This window comes from Lissotriton helveticus, chromosome 1_1 (assembly GCF_964261635.1).
Source record: "Lissotriton helveticus chromosome 1_1, aLisHel1.1, whole genome shotgun sequence".
Classification (NCBI taxonomy): Eukaryota; Metazoa; Chordata; class Amphibia; order Caudata; family Salamandridae; genus Lissotriton; species Lissotriton helveticus.
Window position 1 is genome coordinate 536506680 of NC_136057.1, and position 16977 is coordinate 536523656.

The 16977-nt window shown below is 43.4% G+C and overlaps 1 protein-coding gene across 6 annotated transcripts in view; it reads left to right on the forward strand.

The window, feature by feature from the left end:
• The window catches only part of PTPRO (protein tyrosine phosphatase receptor type O), a 1002672-nt gene extending 990797 nt beyond the window's left edge, over positions 1–11875 (forward strand). For 4 of the 6 annotated variants that reach the window (XM_078674014.1, XM_078674016.1, XM_078674017.1 and 1 more), the window contains one exon: positions 10732–10871. The gene's annotated coding sequence lies outside the window, so the exon portion shown is untranslated. Of the gene's footprint in view, positions 1–10731 lie in introns of all 6 variants that reach the window. The other 2 variants (XM_078674019.1, XM_078674018.1) reach the window with 1 other exon arrangement.
• The last annotated feature ends 5102 nt before the right edge of the window (positions 11876–16977 follow it).

The window sequence follows — 16977 nt, forward strand, 5'->3', positions numbered from 1 at the left end:
GTAATGTAGCCTGTGGTTACCCTGTAATGCCTTGGTTCTTGACAGATCCACCATATATTTGCCTGCTAGTTCGACTAACTTCTCATGGACTGCTCTCGCTTTTCGAGTAATGTCCTTTGCCATATACAGTATTTCATCCTGTTCATACATTTCCATTCTTTCTAAAGGCAGGGTACCATCTACCATGTCATCCAGATCTGACCTTAAACTGGAGACATCGAGTCTTTTGGCTTTTATCTCAGCTCGCAATATGTCTTTCGAAGGGGGTTCACTGGTCTCCCTACCATCCCAACTTCGAGCTCTGCGTTTGGGCTCGGGAGAGTTAATGGGTGGTCTCCCTCGCTCCCATCTCTCCAGGTCCCATGCTCGGCCATCCGATCTAGGAAGGTGATGGAACACGGGCCTGTTACCCCCACTCTCTCTCTGCCCACTCTCTTCTTCTTCCCTCCTCTCACCGCACATCTCTCTGTTATTTTCCCTCTGGTCGCTACACTCCCTTTGCCTCGTATCGCTCAGTATCCGATACGATCCTTCCTGGTTCCCCATATTCCCTGGGCTGCGCTCATTGCCGTCATCACAGGGACTATGGTGCGACCTCTCACAACTCCCATTCAGTTCTCTGGTGCCGGGCACACAGTGTGGACATTTAAAGCTGTTTCTGTACTCTTGTGCTCTCCTCTCCCCTTCACTGAGTATTGGGCGCGCCACCCCTTCACTCCCGGGGCCCCCGTTTTCCAGGTCTGTTCTACCTCCACTCCGGGCCCAATGGGTGACTCCCCTACTCCCTCTACAGTCCCACTCCGGGCTACTCTCCCCAGCCCCGCAGTGAGTCCGTGCTCTGCTGTCCTGTCTTTCCCTTTCTGCTTCTGCAGCATTGATGCACTTTTGAGCCTTCACTGCCTCATCCCACTGCTTCATGTACTCATTTAGCTCTTGAAAGGATTTTCGTCCAGATCCCCTCAGATCCATTGGCCATCTAGGGCCCCCAGGATCTCCTCCCGGGTCCCCTGCTGTGTGCATCGGTGTACTCCACTCTCTGGGTATCGGCATCTGACTTGGGGAATTAGTGGTATCGTTCCTCCTAGCCTTCTCTGCTCTTTCTCTGTCTTTCCGTACCCGTTCTTCCCCTCTTGCTCTTTCTTGGTCATATATCGATATTATAGGACCTATGGTAACAGGTACTTGTAGTGCATCTGGTAATGGGTAGGATGTGGCACTTTCCGTTTCCGGCGCTCTTTGTACCACAAACCTACCGACCACCTGCTGCACCTGACTAGGCTGGAACAGCTCTTTCTTTGGCTCAGGATCCCACTGTGAACTGGGAAGCGGTCTATGCTCTCCTGCAATGCCCCCCTTTTCTCCTTCAGTATTCTCGACCTCTCCCCCTGCTTTATTATATGGGGGTGGCCTGTCTGTCAATAATCTGTTTATCAGGCTATCCTCTGTTTCGCTCTCATCATCTTCTTCTAGGGGGCTTTTATTTACTGGCGCCTCTAACACTGGGTACAGTTTATTTATTTCCAAATTATGCACTCTCCATCTTTTAGCATCTGCATCCCACCTAGCATCCTGTACTGCCCTTACCGATCGTTTCACCCTTTCTTGTCGTCTGTTCATATTCTTTTCATGCGCTGCCCTAATCCATGCTTCAAGAGCTTCAAACTGGGTTGGTCTAGGCAAGGGTCTAATTGAGGTCATGACTGATTTTAATCGATGTAACACCTCTAATCTGAACGTCCCGTACTTCGGGAACGTCAGTTCCTCGTTTCCTTCAGTAATCTTACTCCACTCTGATATCCACAGGATCGTATGCAACCCAACATTTACTGCCATGTAACGAGCTGGCGTACCCTCCGGCGGGGCTTCTTCCCCTTCATACGATCCCCGCTTCTCTTTCTTAAACAACGCTTTCAACCATTTAAAACACTTCATAATTATGCGCACAAAATCCAGCCTCGCTACCCTGTTTACTTCCTGATGACAATCCACCAATCCTGTCGCGGCTTTTCTAGCTTGGCCTATCACAGCGCGGTTTTTCTCCTGTCGGCCAATCACGTCGCGACCCTGTGTGACGTGTTCGCTAGCTGGCCTATCACAGCGCGGTCTTTCTCCGGTCAGCCAATCTCTGCGCGACACCACCTGACGTCTCTTTTCTCCGCTTCGCAGCAGCACCCCTCCTTTCTCAACTCGTCTCCCGGTTATGCATGCGTCCCATTCATACACCGAAAAATGACTACTTCCGTCCAAGCGGTCACTTCTCTCGACTGTACGTCCACAGTCTATCTGTAATTGTCAACACAACTGACGAGATGTCTATCGTCCCTCTGATAGGTTGCTTACACACACAGTAACTTCCGACCAGCGTCCGTTACTCACGCACTCACTCTTACGTTCCCCCTATCTCGGTCTCTCGGGTGGTCAATGGTACCTCATGACCCCCTTCACACTAGTTGACAATTACTCTGGGTGTCCGATACACCCGAACCACTTAAGCTCTCCTTGAACTTAAGATTTCCACCGGTTGCGCGCGCTCACAACCTGTTCCACAGTCACTCTACAGACATTCAACTCCGCCAGACATTACAACATAGATACAATACAAAACACCGCAATCTAACACGCATAACCCTTTATACTCACTCTCAACCGATACTGCTGCTTTTTCTGTCTCACGTCATCCGGATCTTCTCCAGCGGGCTGTTCTTCCGATCATCGATTTCTAGGGGCCTTGGGGTAAGCTAACCTGGCCTAGGTCACCGTCCTCAAGAAGGCAACCATCCTCTATAGCTACCAACTGAAAGGGCGAGATTTTGATCGATACCTTATATCTATTGATCCAAACCTCGATCTGGTCGACTGAACCTTTATTGCCTGTCTGTAAGGAAAGAAAGTGCACCTATTTCCAAGCTAGTTCACCCAAGAAAGGACTCTACTCTCAAAGATCACGGACAACTTCTAGTTTTCAAAAGTTTATTGTAAAGATATAATGAGCTGCAAATACAGGCATCTCAGAATGAGATTCACGAGATACACAGGTCCAATTACATACATGTGCTCTCGAAAAGCCCTCAGACGAGCGACAGAAATCACTAACACAAGTTCTAAAAATAGCAAAGCTATCAGCATAGACGCATATCTCTCCTTCATTTAGGTTGGAGGAAAAAAACACACAGGTTAGGCGTCCCTACCCTGTTCTAGATGGTATCCCTACTTAACCAAATCCCAACCTAACAAAGGTGTCAGCAGTGAATGACCCCCAAGGGAAGTCACTCACTCTAAGTCTCTTGGTGAAAACCTAAAGTTCTCCAGTCATGACCCCTCTCTGCCTACCCATCCACTCTCTTAGGGGTCCTCAGGTCTCTGCTCTAACTCCACCCAGGGGTGCTGTCCCTAATACAAAACAGTCAACAACCTTTGAGACGCCCCTTGTGGAACGCCCCTCACGTGGTGCAACTTCAGGCTTTTTCCATGATGCTTTGTATTGGGCCTCAGACGTTAGAGTTGACCTTGCTTCTCAGATTCTTCTCCGGCCCGCTGATACCCCTTAAACATTCCAAAACCCTCCTCCATGTCTGGGCCGTCTACTGAACAGACCTCTATTCATTCATTTATAATTGGATCCCCCCTTTCCTGTTGCAGACAGATATCTGCCGCCAAGAACCCAACTCTCATAAACTTCTAAAAAGGCTTGCAACATTTCTCAGCCCAGACATGTACGTGTAAATCAATGCTAAAACATTTCAGGCCTACAATATTTCTCATTATGATTATAGCATTCAACTTCTTCATTTAATTAAAACATGTTAATACTCTTATTCTATTATTAAGTAAACAATTCTATAAATCATGGCCTATTTAATGCAATGACCAAAAACCTTAAAACAATCTGTGTCGTGAAAAGAACCACCTTCCCTTTCCCTCCAGCTCTGGCCCTGAGGCCTACCACGTTCTGCGTTTTACCGCATACCATCTTATGTTGTAACAGCTTCACGACATGGATTCAAAATAATCACGTCTAATAAAGTCATATAATGTCACACATTTCTGTATTAGTTCCACACCTACTTAAATCTCTACATTAGCTATACATTTAGGATATAATTGCAGATACTATTAGCACTCATGGCATTTCTCTTCATGAATTATGCTTACTACAGATAAGTGTGATGTACTCATACATTTATCAGTTTGCGCTCTCTCAATGGTGCTTCCAAAGTTGGATCTTGAGTCAGAGGTAGGTAGAGCAAAGCCCACTTAAGAGAGGTGTTGCTGGAGATGTGGAGCTTAAAATCTAGTGGATGTATTCTATGTAGATGATAGCTAGTCCTCCTTTGGGTTTGCTGGTTCTTTCCTGTATTTCGATCTTGAAGCTGGGGGGAATAGCTACTGGGATGTTGGGGGCCGAAGTTGGGGAGAGCCAGGTTTCAGTCGGGAAGAGAAGGTCTGGGGAGAGATTATGCTGGAGGTCCCGTACTTCAATGGTCTGTCTGATGATCAATCGAATATTGAGGAGGAGGCAGGTTAGAGAGTTGTGCTGGTTGGTGTAGTGTGGGGGCAGATGTATGCACTAGGTGAGGAAATGGATTGGCAGTGATCGCTGGCGGGGATGCAGAGTAAAATCAGGAGGTTAGGTGAAGGCACCTTCACTGTAGGAGAGGGAAGCATGGGGAAGTAAGCTGAAGGATATCTGGTGTTCAGGGAGCATAGATCAGTGGCCGAGTAGCATCTGTGGATGAGGTGGGTGGGAAAAGGGCCAGGGGTCATGTCTCTGGGCGCAGATAGGCTTGTCCTTGACACACAAACAGTGCCTCTGCATTGCAGCTGCCATTAAAGTCCAGAAGGGGAGAGGAGATCCTGGGGGCAGTGGACGTGTCTAGGCATGACTGGAACAGACAGCAGAAGAACGTGGGAAGCAGCATGTGATCGTCCTGTGCTGGGGGCAAATAGCTGCAAAGGAGTAAAGAAAAAAACAGAAAAGGTGGCAAAAGGCAACATGAGTTAGAAAAGGAGAGTGGAAGTGGCAAAATAGGCAATGCCAAAAAAACAAGCATTGGCATAGCCAATAGGTCTCGGTTTGGGACCTTATAAGTATTTAGTTATGTAGCAAAATATCCTTGGTGCAACAACATCAACTGTTGCATGGCTAAACACTTATAAGGCTAATAAAAGAGAGAGGGACCCCGCAGCCAAAGGGATGGGGTACCAGGAAGACTATCTAGTCGAGCAAAAGTTCCCTTTGGGACACCATATTCAAGTGACAACCATTCAGTACATAAAAACCAAACACAGTTAGATTAACAAATTAAACTATACTAATGAGGCAAAACACAAATGAAATTATGAAAAGATCTGGACAATTTATTACACAATGCAATGTTTAAAAGCAGTAATTCAACAATAATTCTGACACTTTTGTTGAATTTAATTTTCTGCATCTACCTCCTTTTTAACTAATAGGAATTGATTGTTTCCTTCTTTCTAATGTTCTTCCTTCTTTTTAATTATTGTTGAATTACTGCTTTTAAACATTGCATTGTGTAATAAATTGTCCAGATCTTTTCATAATTTCATTTGTGTTTTGCCTCATTAGTATAGTTTAATTTGTTAATCTAACTGTGTTTGGTTTTTATGTACTGAATGGTTGTCACTTGAATAAGGTGTCCCAAAGGGAACTTTTGCTCGACTAGATAAACACTTATAAGGTACAAGGTTTAGCCATGCAACAGCTGATGTTGCTACACCAAGGATATTGTGCTGCAAAACTATCGGAGTTTTCCTGGTGGACTGGAGCCCTACAGGGGTCGGTTCTGAAAATCCAAGACCACTCTTGGCGCCTCTAAAACGTTCCCAGCTCCATTAGGTTAATGGCAGCAGTTGTGGGAATGCTTCAAGAGAGCAAGAGCGGGTGGGAGAGAGAAGGTAGAGAGAAAACCATTAGGGAGAGAAAGTATGGATGGACAGACAGATTGCGTGAGGCGATGAAGGGAGCGGGGCTAGTTTGAGCATTTTTGCTAAGGCTGTTTTGGTTTACCAGTCCAGCCCTAGCTGGGACCAAGAAAATCCAAATAAAGACGTTGTTTCCACTCAATACTAAATCACTAATGGCTTTAAAATAGCAGACCTCAGCAACCATGCATGGAACCTGTAAGAGAACTAAACCAGAAAAAGAACGGGCATAGTTCTTAAATATGACTACCCTGGACTTTAAGTCGGCCAGGTCCTGCCAGTGATCAGCACTGGCAGTTCTAAAAAGCAGGTGCTGAGTCAGGTCCCTACCAGGCTCTCCATTAGTGCCCACACTCTCAGTGTGAAGAAATAAAATGTAACTCTAAAGCAGTGCCACCCTTCACTGCCTTTGATGCAACTTCAATAGACTCCTTATAGTTCTTTCAGTCTCATCATGTCAGAATTAAAGCCTTTTCAATATTATAAACAACAAAGCTGTAGTTGTTTGAATTTGAATTTGAATTTCAATTGGATTTCTAAAGCGCGTAGCTACCCGTGGGCATCCCAGCGCTATTACTCATCATGCTAGATCCAGGGGAGGAGGGATGTTCAAGGGAAGAGCCAGGTTTTCAGTAGCCTGCGGAAGGCCAATAGGTTTGTTTCCCTTCGGATGTTGAGGGGAAGGGCATTCCATAGCTTTGGGGCGTTGTATGAGAAGAGGTGTCCCCCTGACCGTGCTCTTCTTATTCTCGGAACGCTGGCCAGGGAGAGGGTACTTGATCTCAGCTGTCTGTTGGCTTTGTGAGGTTTGATGAGCGGTCTCAGAATGGGGGGGCCTTTGCCGTGAAGGATTTTATGCGCGATACAGAGAGTTTTAAAGATAATTCTTTCTTGAATTGGGAGCCAATGTAGTGATGAGAGAGCAGGTTTAGCGGAGCATCTGGGCTTTGTCCCAGTGAGGATCCTGGCTGCTGCGTTCTGGACGTGTTGCAGTTTGTTGATGACCAACTTTGGGCCCCTAGGTACAGGCATTTCCATAGTCCAGCCTTGAGATGATTAGGTCCTGAATAAAGAGTTTTCTGGACTGGAGAGGGATTAGAGGGAGGATTTTCCGTGCTGTCCGCATGAGGCCAAAGCATGTTCCAGCGGTCTTCCTCGTTTGGGCTTTGAAGTTAAGATCTTGGTCAATCCAGATGCCAAGGCTCTTGATTTCTTTTTTTAGTTGTTGCTTATTTATCTTATGCAACTGACAACCACTGACAGAGCCAATAGTCCTGACTTGTAGGTGTAATGTTATTTGTATTATGTGTCTGGATGCAATGGGAAAGGCAGCAAAATTCCAGCCCAGGCACACTATGCTAAGCACAGATTTTTAGTTAACATGTTTTAAATCATGACCATTACATTGGCCACTCCTCTTTGAGTTAACCCCCCTCACCCCCCAAACCCACATTTAATTCATCCCACTGAAAGGCCAATAACTACCATAAAATCCAAGAAGGTACAATAGGGCAACAGTGTAAAAACTAGACACCCAAATGGTTTTAGGAATGTTGCTTCTGGCACATGAACATTCACATGCGTACATTTACGTGCACAAACAGTGACCGAGTCTTGAGATAGGAGGTAAAACTGCCTTGGAAGTTAAATGAGGGTATATCTGATACAGAAAGGAAAATGTTAAGGTTTAAAAAAAAAAAAATTAATTAAACAAATATAGCGGAGTTCCTGTTAAAAAAAAGACTGTGCACCATTACGGTATTTCTAACAAAAACACTGTTCTTTATCACGCAGAACAGAACTGCTTTACTGTACGCCTTTAATATCTGAACATCGTTCTGTCAAGTTACTCCCATGGCTCTCTGAAGATCTTGGTGAATGGTACATTAATTAGTTTGTTAAATACAAGGATTTGATGCGTTCAATTCAGAAGCGAGACATGCCTCATTTGCTCAATATCTGTGATTAAGTACTACCAACCAAGCAACGATTTTCCTGGTCACACAGGAATCCCATGACCAAAATCATAGAAGAAGCCACAGGCTAAGTGTCCTTGTAACGTCAAATAACTATAAGGCAATGCAAAAAGACATACCAGTCCCAAATATTGTTACCTCAACTTTCATTCATACCCCTACCGATACAACATATATCAGCCTTGCAGAGCCCTGCAACTATGCTTGCACCATTTTTTTTCTCCCTTTGGGCCCCTACTTTGAGCCCATAAAGGAGACTCCTCCATCACTACTTGGTCTGGTCTAACAAGCAGCAACCCTCCAAGCCAACTGAAGTAGATTAGGCAGAGGGACGTAAGGGAAAAGGAGGGCTTTGGAAGTGAGGAAGATTCGAGAGAAAGAATCCAACCATGACAACCTGAGGTACTGTACGTTCTAGGTCTGAGAAGAGGATTTGGAAAATAATACATCAACCCTGAAATTCAATATCTAAGATTTTGTTGCAGAAGAAACATTCTAAACTGCCCTGCTCCCAATATAAAAGAAACAGAAGCAATGCAATGAGAGCCCATCTGGTGTAGAATTGTGTGTTGTGTTAAAGTGTACAAAGATGCACAAGTGGCTGCATTGCTAATGCCAGAGATAGAAGGATCTCTTGATTCTGAGCAAGATGCAGCCACTCTTATATTCGAATATCCATGAACCGGAGGGAAAAGAAGCTCTTCCCATGGAATAATATGTTGACTTTACCAAATGAATTCTCAGACTACGGGTTGCAACTGAAGGCTTACACGGGGTAGAAACCTCTCTTAAGAGTCACACACAGAGGTACAGAACTAAAATTCAGCCACCCGCAGAAGATAGCCGACAAATCTAAAAAATACATACCTGGTCCAGTGCACAAGCTTCTCCAGAACTAGGATTACGCATTAAAAAAACAGGAGTTCACGTTTAAACGGAATACCCGCCAGTAGTGAACTACCTTATCAGGAAACACGGCCAATGGGCAGTTGTGCACGATGGAAGCTGTGCACGTCATGCGCGCGCTTGTGCACGTCATAGTAAGATGGTCGCCGGGAAAGTAGCACTTTTCAAAGCAGCTACTAAATGTCTCAGCCAGACCAGCGCAGGGGCTGGATCAGGCCGAGACCTAAAAAGAAGGAGAAAAATGACAAAAAGATAGAGTGCAAAAAGTGAGCGGGAAGAGTGAAAGCACTTAAAAAAGAGCAGCAGGAGAGTGAGTGTGGATCCGAAAGTGTGATAGAAATGCAGGCAGCACGAGATGAGAAGTATGCAAGAGGCAGAAGGATATACAGAATGGAAACAAATGCACAAGAAAGCAAAAGGTGACGGAGAGTACCAAGAGACAAAAATGGTGCAAAGGTTCAAAGATGCAAAAATTGACAAGAGAGAGCCGAACTAGTAAGAGCAAGGGCCTGCATTACCTGCAGGGTAATACCAGTACATTGATCTCAGGAGTATCTTAGCTGTAAGCAACTTCTCACTCTCCTCTCTTTCTGTCCTTTACTCCTGCTGGAGTAAAGGACAGAAAGAGAGGAGAGTGAGGAAGACAAGGCAGGCAGGGGGCCTCAGTCTGGTGCCGCAGCAGAAGCAGGTCCAAAAGGGCCGGGCCAGGCTGGGAGCAGGGCTGAGTCAGCCAAAAGCAGTTAGCCAGGGTCAGGTAGCACCTTCATGATCATTGGTAGATAGAGAACACTGCTACTAATTCTCATTTCATGCAGGAAATGTAACAATCTTGGAATTGTTGTGCAGGGGTATTACCTCTGATATTCTTCAGACTGTGTGGACCAAGGAGCAGTAGATCTGCTGGCATTTTGAATTTGTCTGAAATGGAGAAGATTATGATCATGTCATCTAAACATAATGGGCAGAGGTAGTCTGACAAGACCAAGTTAATGGCTTGGAAGAAAATAAACTTATGGCTTTAATCAGCAGTTGGGAAACAGATTTTTGTCTCCATTTCAATCAATCCTGTTGCAAAGCCTTTTCAGTGGTTGTCTTCTCAGATACGTTGGTCGCCCATGCTGGCCAGAATTATTTGGGCTGGATATCATCAGATTTTCATTGCTACAGCAACTCTACTGGATACTACATCCTTTGAAGCACACCACCATGCAGTAACCTCAGTTTAATCTCCATGACGCTTAAATAAATTAAACATCAGATTGTTGTTACTGTATTTACTTTTTGCTGCTAGTTACGATTAAAATGTCTATCCAGAAGTAGCTGAAACGTATTCAACTTTTATTTGAGTTGCATGTCTTCTCGGCTATCAATAACATCTCAGTTGCTCCATCGCACCGTGTCTCTTCTGAAGAGTGCAGCCAAATTGTTGAGGAGATCTGCAGCCATGTAATTGGTATTAGTATGGCAGTACCCATAGATAAGCTATGTTTATACGGCAAACTCAAGGACAGCAAATATGGCAAGAGTTAATGTTTGTAATATAGAATTTCCATCCTATGGTCCATGCTTCCTCCCTGAGTTACAGGTCCACGTTACAGATAAGTTGTTTTGTAGTTACCCATTAAAGCCACTTATAAAAAGTACTTTGGAAAATTATGTGAAATTTGTGTTTGGATTTTCTCACGTAGAAAGATTATTTATAAGCCTGTACTACAGGTGTGATTTCAGGTCTCGCTATGGAGAGCTTGATGATCATATGGGAGAAAAAGATGGCACTTGACGCACCTTCCACATCAGTGACTTCCTTTCACTCTACAAAACTTTGCAAATATTTGTAATATTCCTACCAAGTCATAATTTTAGTTCTAATACTTTCATTTTTCCTTGTTACTTTTTTTTTCAGGTGAGACCATGAAGAACACCCATCTTCCCTCGCTTCAGATTTTTTTTGAACAGCTAGTCTTTTACCAAGGAGGGCCACTGCTCTGCAGTGCCGGGACATTGCCAGAACGATACCTTTCGATGGAGAAGCACTGGGGAGAAGTAGCCTTAAAGAGCCTGCAGTGTCTTTCCGACTGTTTCGTTCATGGACATTTTCAAACCCTGGACCAAATTCAACTATGTAAAAAGAAGGAAGAGGACACTTAAATGTGGGCACACAGCACACCAGGAAGGAACGTTCTGCTGGGTTTGCTTAGATTTAAGCAAGTGCAATACTTTTTTATGGTTGAATTGGAAAGACTAGAGCCTTTTCCAATGCCTCATTGATGTGTAGTAAAGTTGCGTGTGTGAGGGAAAAGGGCATTGTTAGTATCTAATAATACCTCATTGTTACGTGGAGGGCATGGACATGTTTGGACGAGTGATGAAATGGAGTCTGCCTAGGAAATCTCTGTGTCGTTATCCCAAAAATCCCAGTATTAAGGTACTTGATTTATCAGTGTCAGTGGACTATGTATCCTACTCCGAGACCATCATACAAGCCAAAACATGGAGTAGCAAACCAAGTTTCGGAAGCTGAAATGGCTATTGTACCAATCCGTATTGTTTGTCACACTAAATAGTGGTGCTCTTCCAGTGCCAATTTCCAACTAATACGTTGTGTCATCCACTCACCTGGCCACCAGTGTCCCTGAGGGTAGCTCTGATGCCTCAGCAGCTCCTGGAGCCTCGGCTGCATTTATCTAGTCAAGCAAACACGGCCCCTGTGCACCTCACCTGTACACTCCACCCATTGTTCCGTTTACCTGTGCAAATGTGAAGCTAGTTTCTTTCTGACTAATTGTGATTGTGGATAACCATGTGCTTTAACTGACACAATGTCGTACATCCGCTGGAGGGTGAAGATGCATCAGCCGTGGAGTCTGAGATGTCCGCATGCTACAAGATATTATTATCGTCAGCTGCCTTTCTGTGATGTTGTCAGGCGTTAGTACGTGGGCCCATCCGGGGACCTTTTTAGCTGCCACTTAAATTTGTAATCAGCATCATTAGCACCACTACTTGTATCCCTTTGGGTTTGTTCCAATTATAAAATTATGTCAGTGTGTGGTGTGTCATTAATGCTGTCAAAATAGGCCTTTGTGCAAATTGCTGCTGTAGACGTGGGTCACGGGGGACTACAGTGATGAATACACAGTACATAAAAGACACAGTCATTTGAATTCAAAAGAAAAGCTGACTATTCGCTGAAATGACTTTGCTCGCATTTAGGTAAAATTATACTGCAGTTTTATTTTTACAGACATGTCCACTTAAAAAACATTTCATAACCCAGCGATTGTAGTGAGCCCCGAAAATGTTGATTACCCCCCAAAATTTACCTCAACAGAATGCCCACATTCAGTTGATTGGAGACCGTGTTAACGTTCAGTTTCATGAGGCAATGTGTCCCTGAGTTAACACATCTCCAAACACATCAATAATAACAGAAATACAGTCAGTTAAGTTAAGGGCCCAACACAGTAACTCAGTTGAGGACTAGCGGATTAGTTACTGGGTTTCATTATAAAATTCAAAAGTAAGTCGATACAGATCTAATGCCATGAAGACTCACAACAAATAGGCATTACAGAGTCATGCAGAATTCAAAATATTGTAAGTCCCAAGTACGCAGCAACATGAGGAGTAAAACAGAAAGCATCCCTACCAGCATAGGAAAAGTCTCAGAGAAGTTCTGATTCCACACCCAAAGTCGAGGGTTTTTATACATTATTTCCGCCTATGAAGTTACCAAAACTGCAAAATCTCTGTGTTGTGAGCAAATGTATAATTCATTAGCAAATAAGAATACAGTTCTATTAATCATCACAATGCCTTGCCATCTAAGCATCATACCACTACATCGATAATTTTTCTGCACCTCGCTATGCTAATGTTATCTCGAGTTGGTGGAACAATTTGAATAATTTGGCTTCTAGGCCTAAGCAGAGGCCTACATAACAAAGGTCAGAAAAGCGCACTTCTGTGAAATCATTTTAAAAGCAGCTTACTTTATCCGTGTATACATGTGAAATCAAGTGTTAAATTACTATCTGCACTTTGTTAGTAATGCACAAAAATATAAAAGCACAAAAAAAACACCACAACTTCCCCCACGCACAATCTAATTAGTCAATAATTATAGTACAGGATCCTTCACTTTCTGCTTCTTTCATGTTGAATTCTCCATCAAGTTCATCAGGTTGTGAACACAATCTCTGACATGCTCTAATTCATACTCTTTTCTTCATTCTCTTTGATGCTTCTCTTCCTTTGCACCCATATTTTAGAAAGAGGTACTCAGAGGAAGAAGACAATTGCACACATCTATAACATTGTTTCAGAGGTTAATATTAGCCTAAACATACTGCCTCCCAGACTATCAAACCATTCACCAACTTTGGTGAACTCCTTTCCTATCTCACAACCCAGGAACCTACTACTTTCGACAAGCCATGTTCCTCTATAGTATGGACTTCACAAAAGTTATTAGTTATATTCAACAAGTTTATTAATATGCCTACTATTATTAGGTACGAAAGTTCAGCCCTCTCAAATATTCAATACCTTGCAAATACCACTTTCCTTCATTAGAAAGATATGTAGCGATAAGCGGGTACACATAATCATTACCCACATAACAATCAGTTCATAGTTATTTGCATTAAAGCGTCAGCCTTGTTATGAGAAAGACAGTCCACAAGCTTAGACAACCATATAATTGTTACATATTTCACATTCACACCTATAGTTGGAATCTTAGCTCCTAATATGTCCAAGACTATCTGTCAAAAACCACGTTTCGCTCTCCTCAAACCAACTGCATCATTCATCTCACTTACATTATTAACTCTAGGAAATACTAAAACAAGATAACAAGAACCCACCCAATTATGTGGAAGGTTGAAATAAGCAGTCTAACCACATACAAAATAAATCTCTCCCAGAAGTGGTTGCTTACCAATCAGGGAATCACCTCGAACAGCATGACATCTTCTACACTAACTCTCGCCCTGTAGGCTTACAACACACCATACACACCTCCCCCTTTCCCTCATGCTCTAGTCTTAATCTTGGAAACAAATTTGATCATCTAAGTTCTTCCACCATCTTCATCTGCACTCTTTTCCAAAAAGGAAATTCATTCACAATTTTCACTCTTCTCTCATATTCCCTGACAAACTCTTGTTCTTCTTTACTTAAACTACTGTTAGAAATTGCGTTCCTGATTGGCAGGATACGCACCCTGTCCAAGCAGGGACTACAATCATAGTCAGGGTAAGTGCAGAGTGCAGCACGCATGCAATGTCAGAAAAAGACAGATGAATGAAAGCATTTCTCCTTCCTTGCGCCTAGTTTAAAAGGGTGCAATTTTCTCACGCTTAACCCAATATACTGTATTTGGTAAATTGAGTTTAGCTAGGAGAAACATTGGGTGGTTGCATGGGAACGCCCATGCGCCACGCTTGGCACGCCCCCATGTCACAAAGTAATGCGAACTAATCAAACATACACTAGTCAAGATGCGAATTTTGCAAAATTAAATCAAAATGCATTACTTCAAAGTTAATAGCTCCAACTAGGGCTATCTGGTCGCGCTTGCCCGGGGTAAATCCAAAAGTTCTGTTCGACCATGATGGAGTGCGGGCTGAATACAGCAGCCACGCAGACCCGCTGAAAGTACCTTGGATCTGTTGATGCTCAGGGACGATGTGGCAAAGTCAGGCCTGCATTGTAAGTCAAGGTCATTGCATCGTGTGTGGTGTCCACGGCTTCAGTGCAGGCTGTGGCAATGAGTCAATTTCACAGGAATGCACACGTTCTGAAAGACGCTTTGGGGTCGATGCATCAGTTTCTTGGGTTGCAGCACCAAGCACTCACTTCCAAGGGCCCAGGACTGGATTTGGCACCACTTGGAAGAACAGGACTCATAGCAGAAAATCCCAGGAGCTGGTAAAGATGCAGGTGAAGTCTTTGATATCCCAGAGACTTCAGTGACAAGAGGCAAGCCCTTTGAGAAACTTTAGATGCAAGATGTAGAGAGTAAAGTACAGTCCTTTCACTCCCAGGCAGGAAGCAGCAGGCAACGGGCCAATAGAGCAAAGCAAGCAGCAAAGTGGCATTGCCTCATGGTAGCACAACAGCTGTTTTTCCTGACAGAATGTCCTCAATCCAGAAGACGTTTTCTGAGTATATGGTGTCAGAGGTCCAGTACTTATACCCATTTTAGCCTTTGAACTAGGGAGACTTCAAAGAAATGTATTTGTAGTGCACACAACCCTGCCCTTTTTGTCCCTGGCTCCAAACACACTGCATGGGGGTTTGCATCTCATTGTGTGGGGACATTGAAAACTCGAAAGCCCAAGTCCTATCTTTGAAATACACTGAACCTTGCCCAATGGGCTACCTAGGGCCCATCTTAGGGGTGACATAGGTAATAAAGGGGAAGGTTTGGGATTGGCAAGTAGGGGAACTTGCCAGGTTAAAATGGCAGTTTAAAACTACAAACACAGGCTCTGCAGTTGCAGGCCTTAGACAGGTTTGAAGGGGTACTAATGTGGATGGCACAATCAGCGCTGCAGGCCCACTAGCCGCATTTGATTTACAGGCCTTGATCACATTACTTGGGAATTATTACTAAATCAAATATGCCAATCATGGAGAAAGCAAATGACATTACATTGTAGACACAGAGCACAGCGCTCTAGCAATGGTCAGCAGTGAAATAGTGCCCAGAGTCCTAAAACCAGCAAAAATGAAGTTCAGCACACAGTCAAAACGGGAAGTCAGAAGCCACAAAGACAGGGGAAATTACACCAAAAGATGCCAGTTCTAACAACTGCTCTCATACTTCCAATTGTTAATTTAACAACTATTTTGTGCAAATGTATTCAGAAATGTATCATATTTCCCCCCATCTTCGGTACCTTCAGAGACAGGCAGGTCTTCCAGCGAAATTATAAGTCCAACAGATGGGGTGATAGAAACTCGTTTTTATGAAAAAGACTAACAAACACATTACAAGATAGACCATAGGACATTGAAAGCTGTAAGTATGTTGCACTTTCCTCTGCAGAAGAAGAGAAAAGTACACATAAAACAATCTTCGACCCCCCCATAATATCCACCTACTCACCCAACATGTTAGTATATATGTTATCATGGAAACCACTAGCTAAACTTTCCCTAGGTTTAAGTGTATTGGAAACAGCATCATTATGTAGAGTAGTTAACAGAACTTCTGTGGAGACGTGCCTCACTGGAGAAAGGGGACACAATAACAAGCCAACTAAAACTATTAGTGTGATTATCAAGGAGATTAGATCAATGAGTACATTTGCTATACGCCATTCTCTATTGAATTCAAAAGGAACATTAAACTCCCATTTTTCTTTTTTCAAAGTAACAATCAAAAATAAAAAGAGGCATCAATAATTTTTTCCATAGTTCATTTGGTTGGTATTCTCACACTCTTTTCTTCATCAGAAATATTATGCAAAGTTCATGCTGATTTCACCATTGTCAGTCTTTTCTGATTGTTCAAGGTGGTTCATTTTGTTAAGTGAATTAGCAACAGTTTATTGGACTGTAGATCTTTAAATCTTCTTCTTCAGACACAGACACTTGATACGCCAATTCAGGCGAAGCATACTATCAGTTTAGAATTCTCTTCCTTGTTGATCTTTTTGCTGCCTGAGACTCTCTTTCAATGTTCTCGGAGTTGAATGCAATTACTTCAGATCTTCTTTGATTTGTTTCAGTATTTAATTTTGCCAATGCTGTATTTTGCAATTTCTCTTTCCTGCTTTTGGTGTCTCAGCTTCTGCATCTTCACTTGTGACTACTTCTGAATCTTCTCCACTCACTGATGGACTTTAAATTTGATCAGCATTAACCGCTTAACTCACTGTCAACTGCTTTCTTTCCTTGGGGGTTCTCAAGACTCGCATTTTCAACTGGAGTCTTTACTGGTCAGATCAGAGACTTCTTCTTGCTGCTAACTATGACTTTGCAACAACTCGTCACTCTGACCTTTGGTTTGCAACCGGCCACTGCCACTGGTACTTTCAACTGGATCTTGACTCTCATCAACTGGATAAATTGCTATGTCTTCACCAGTTTCTGAATTTGCTTCGCTCCTTCGCCTCCTCCAGATCCACGCTGTAAA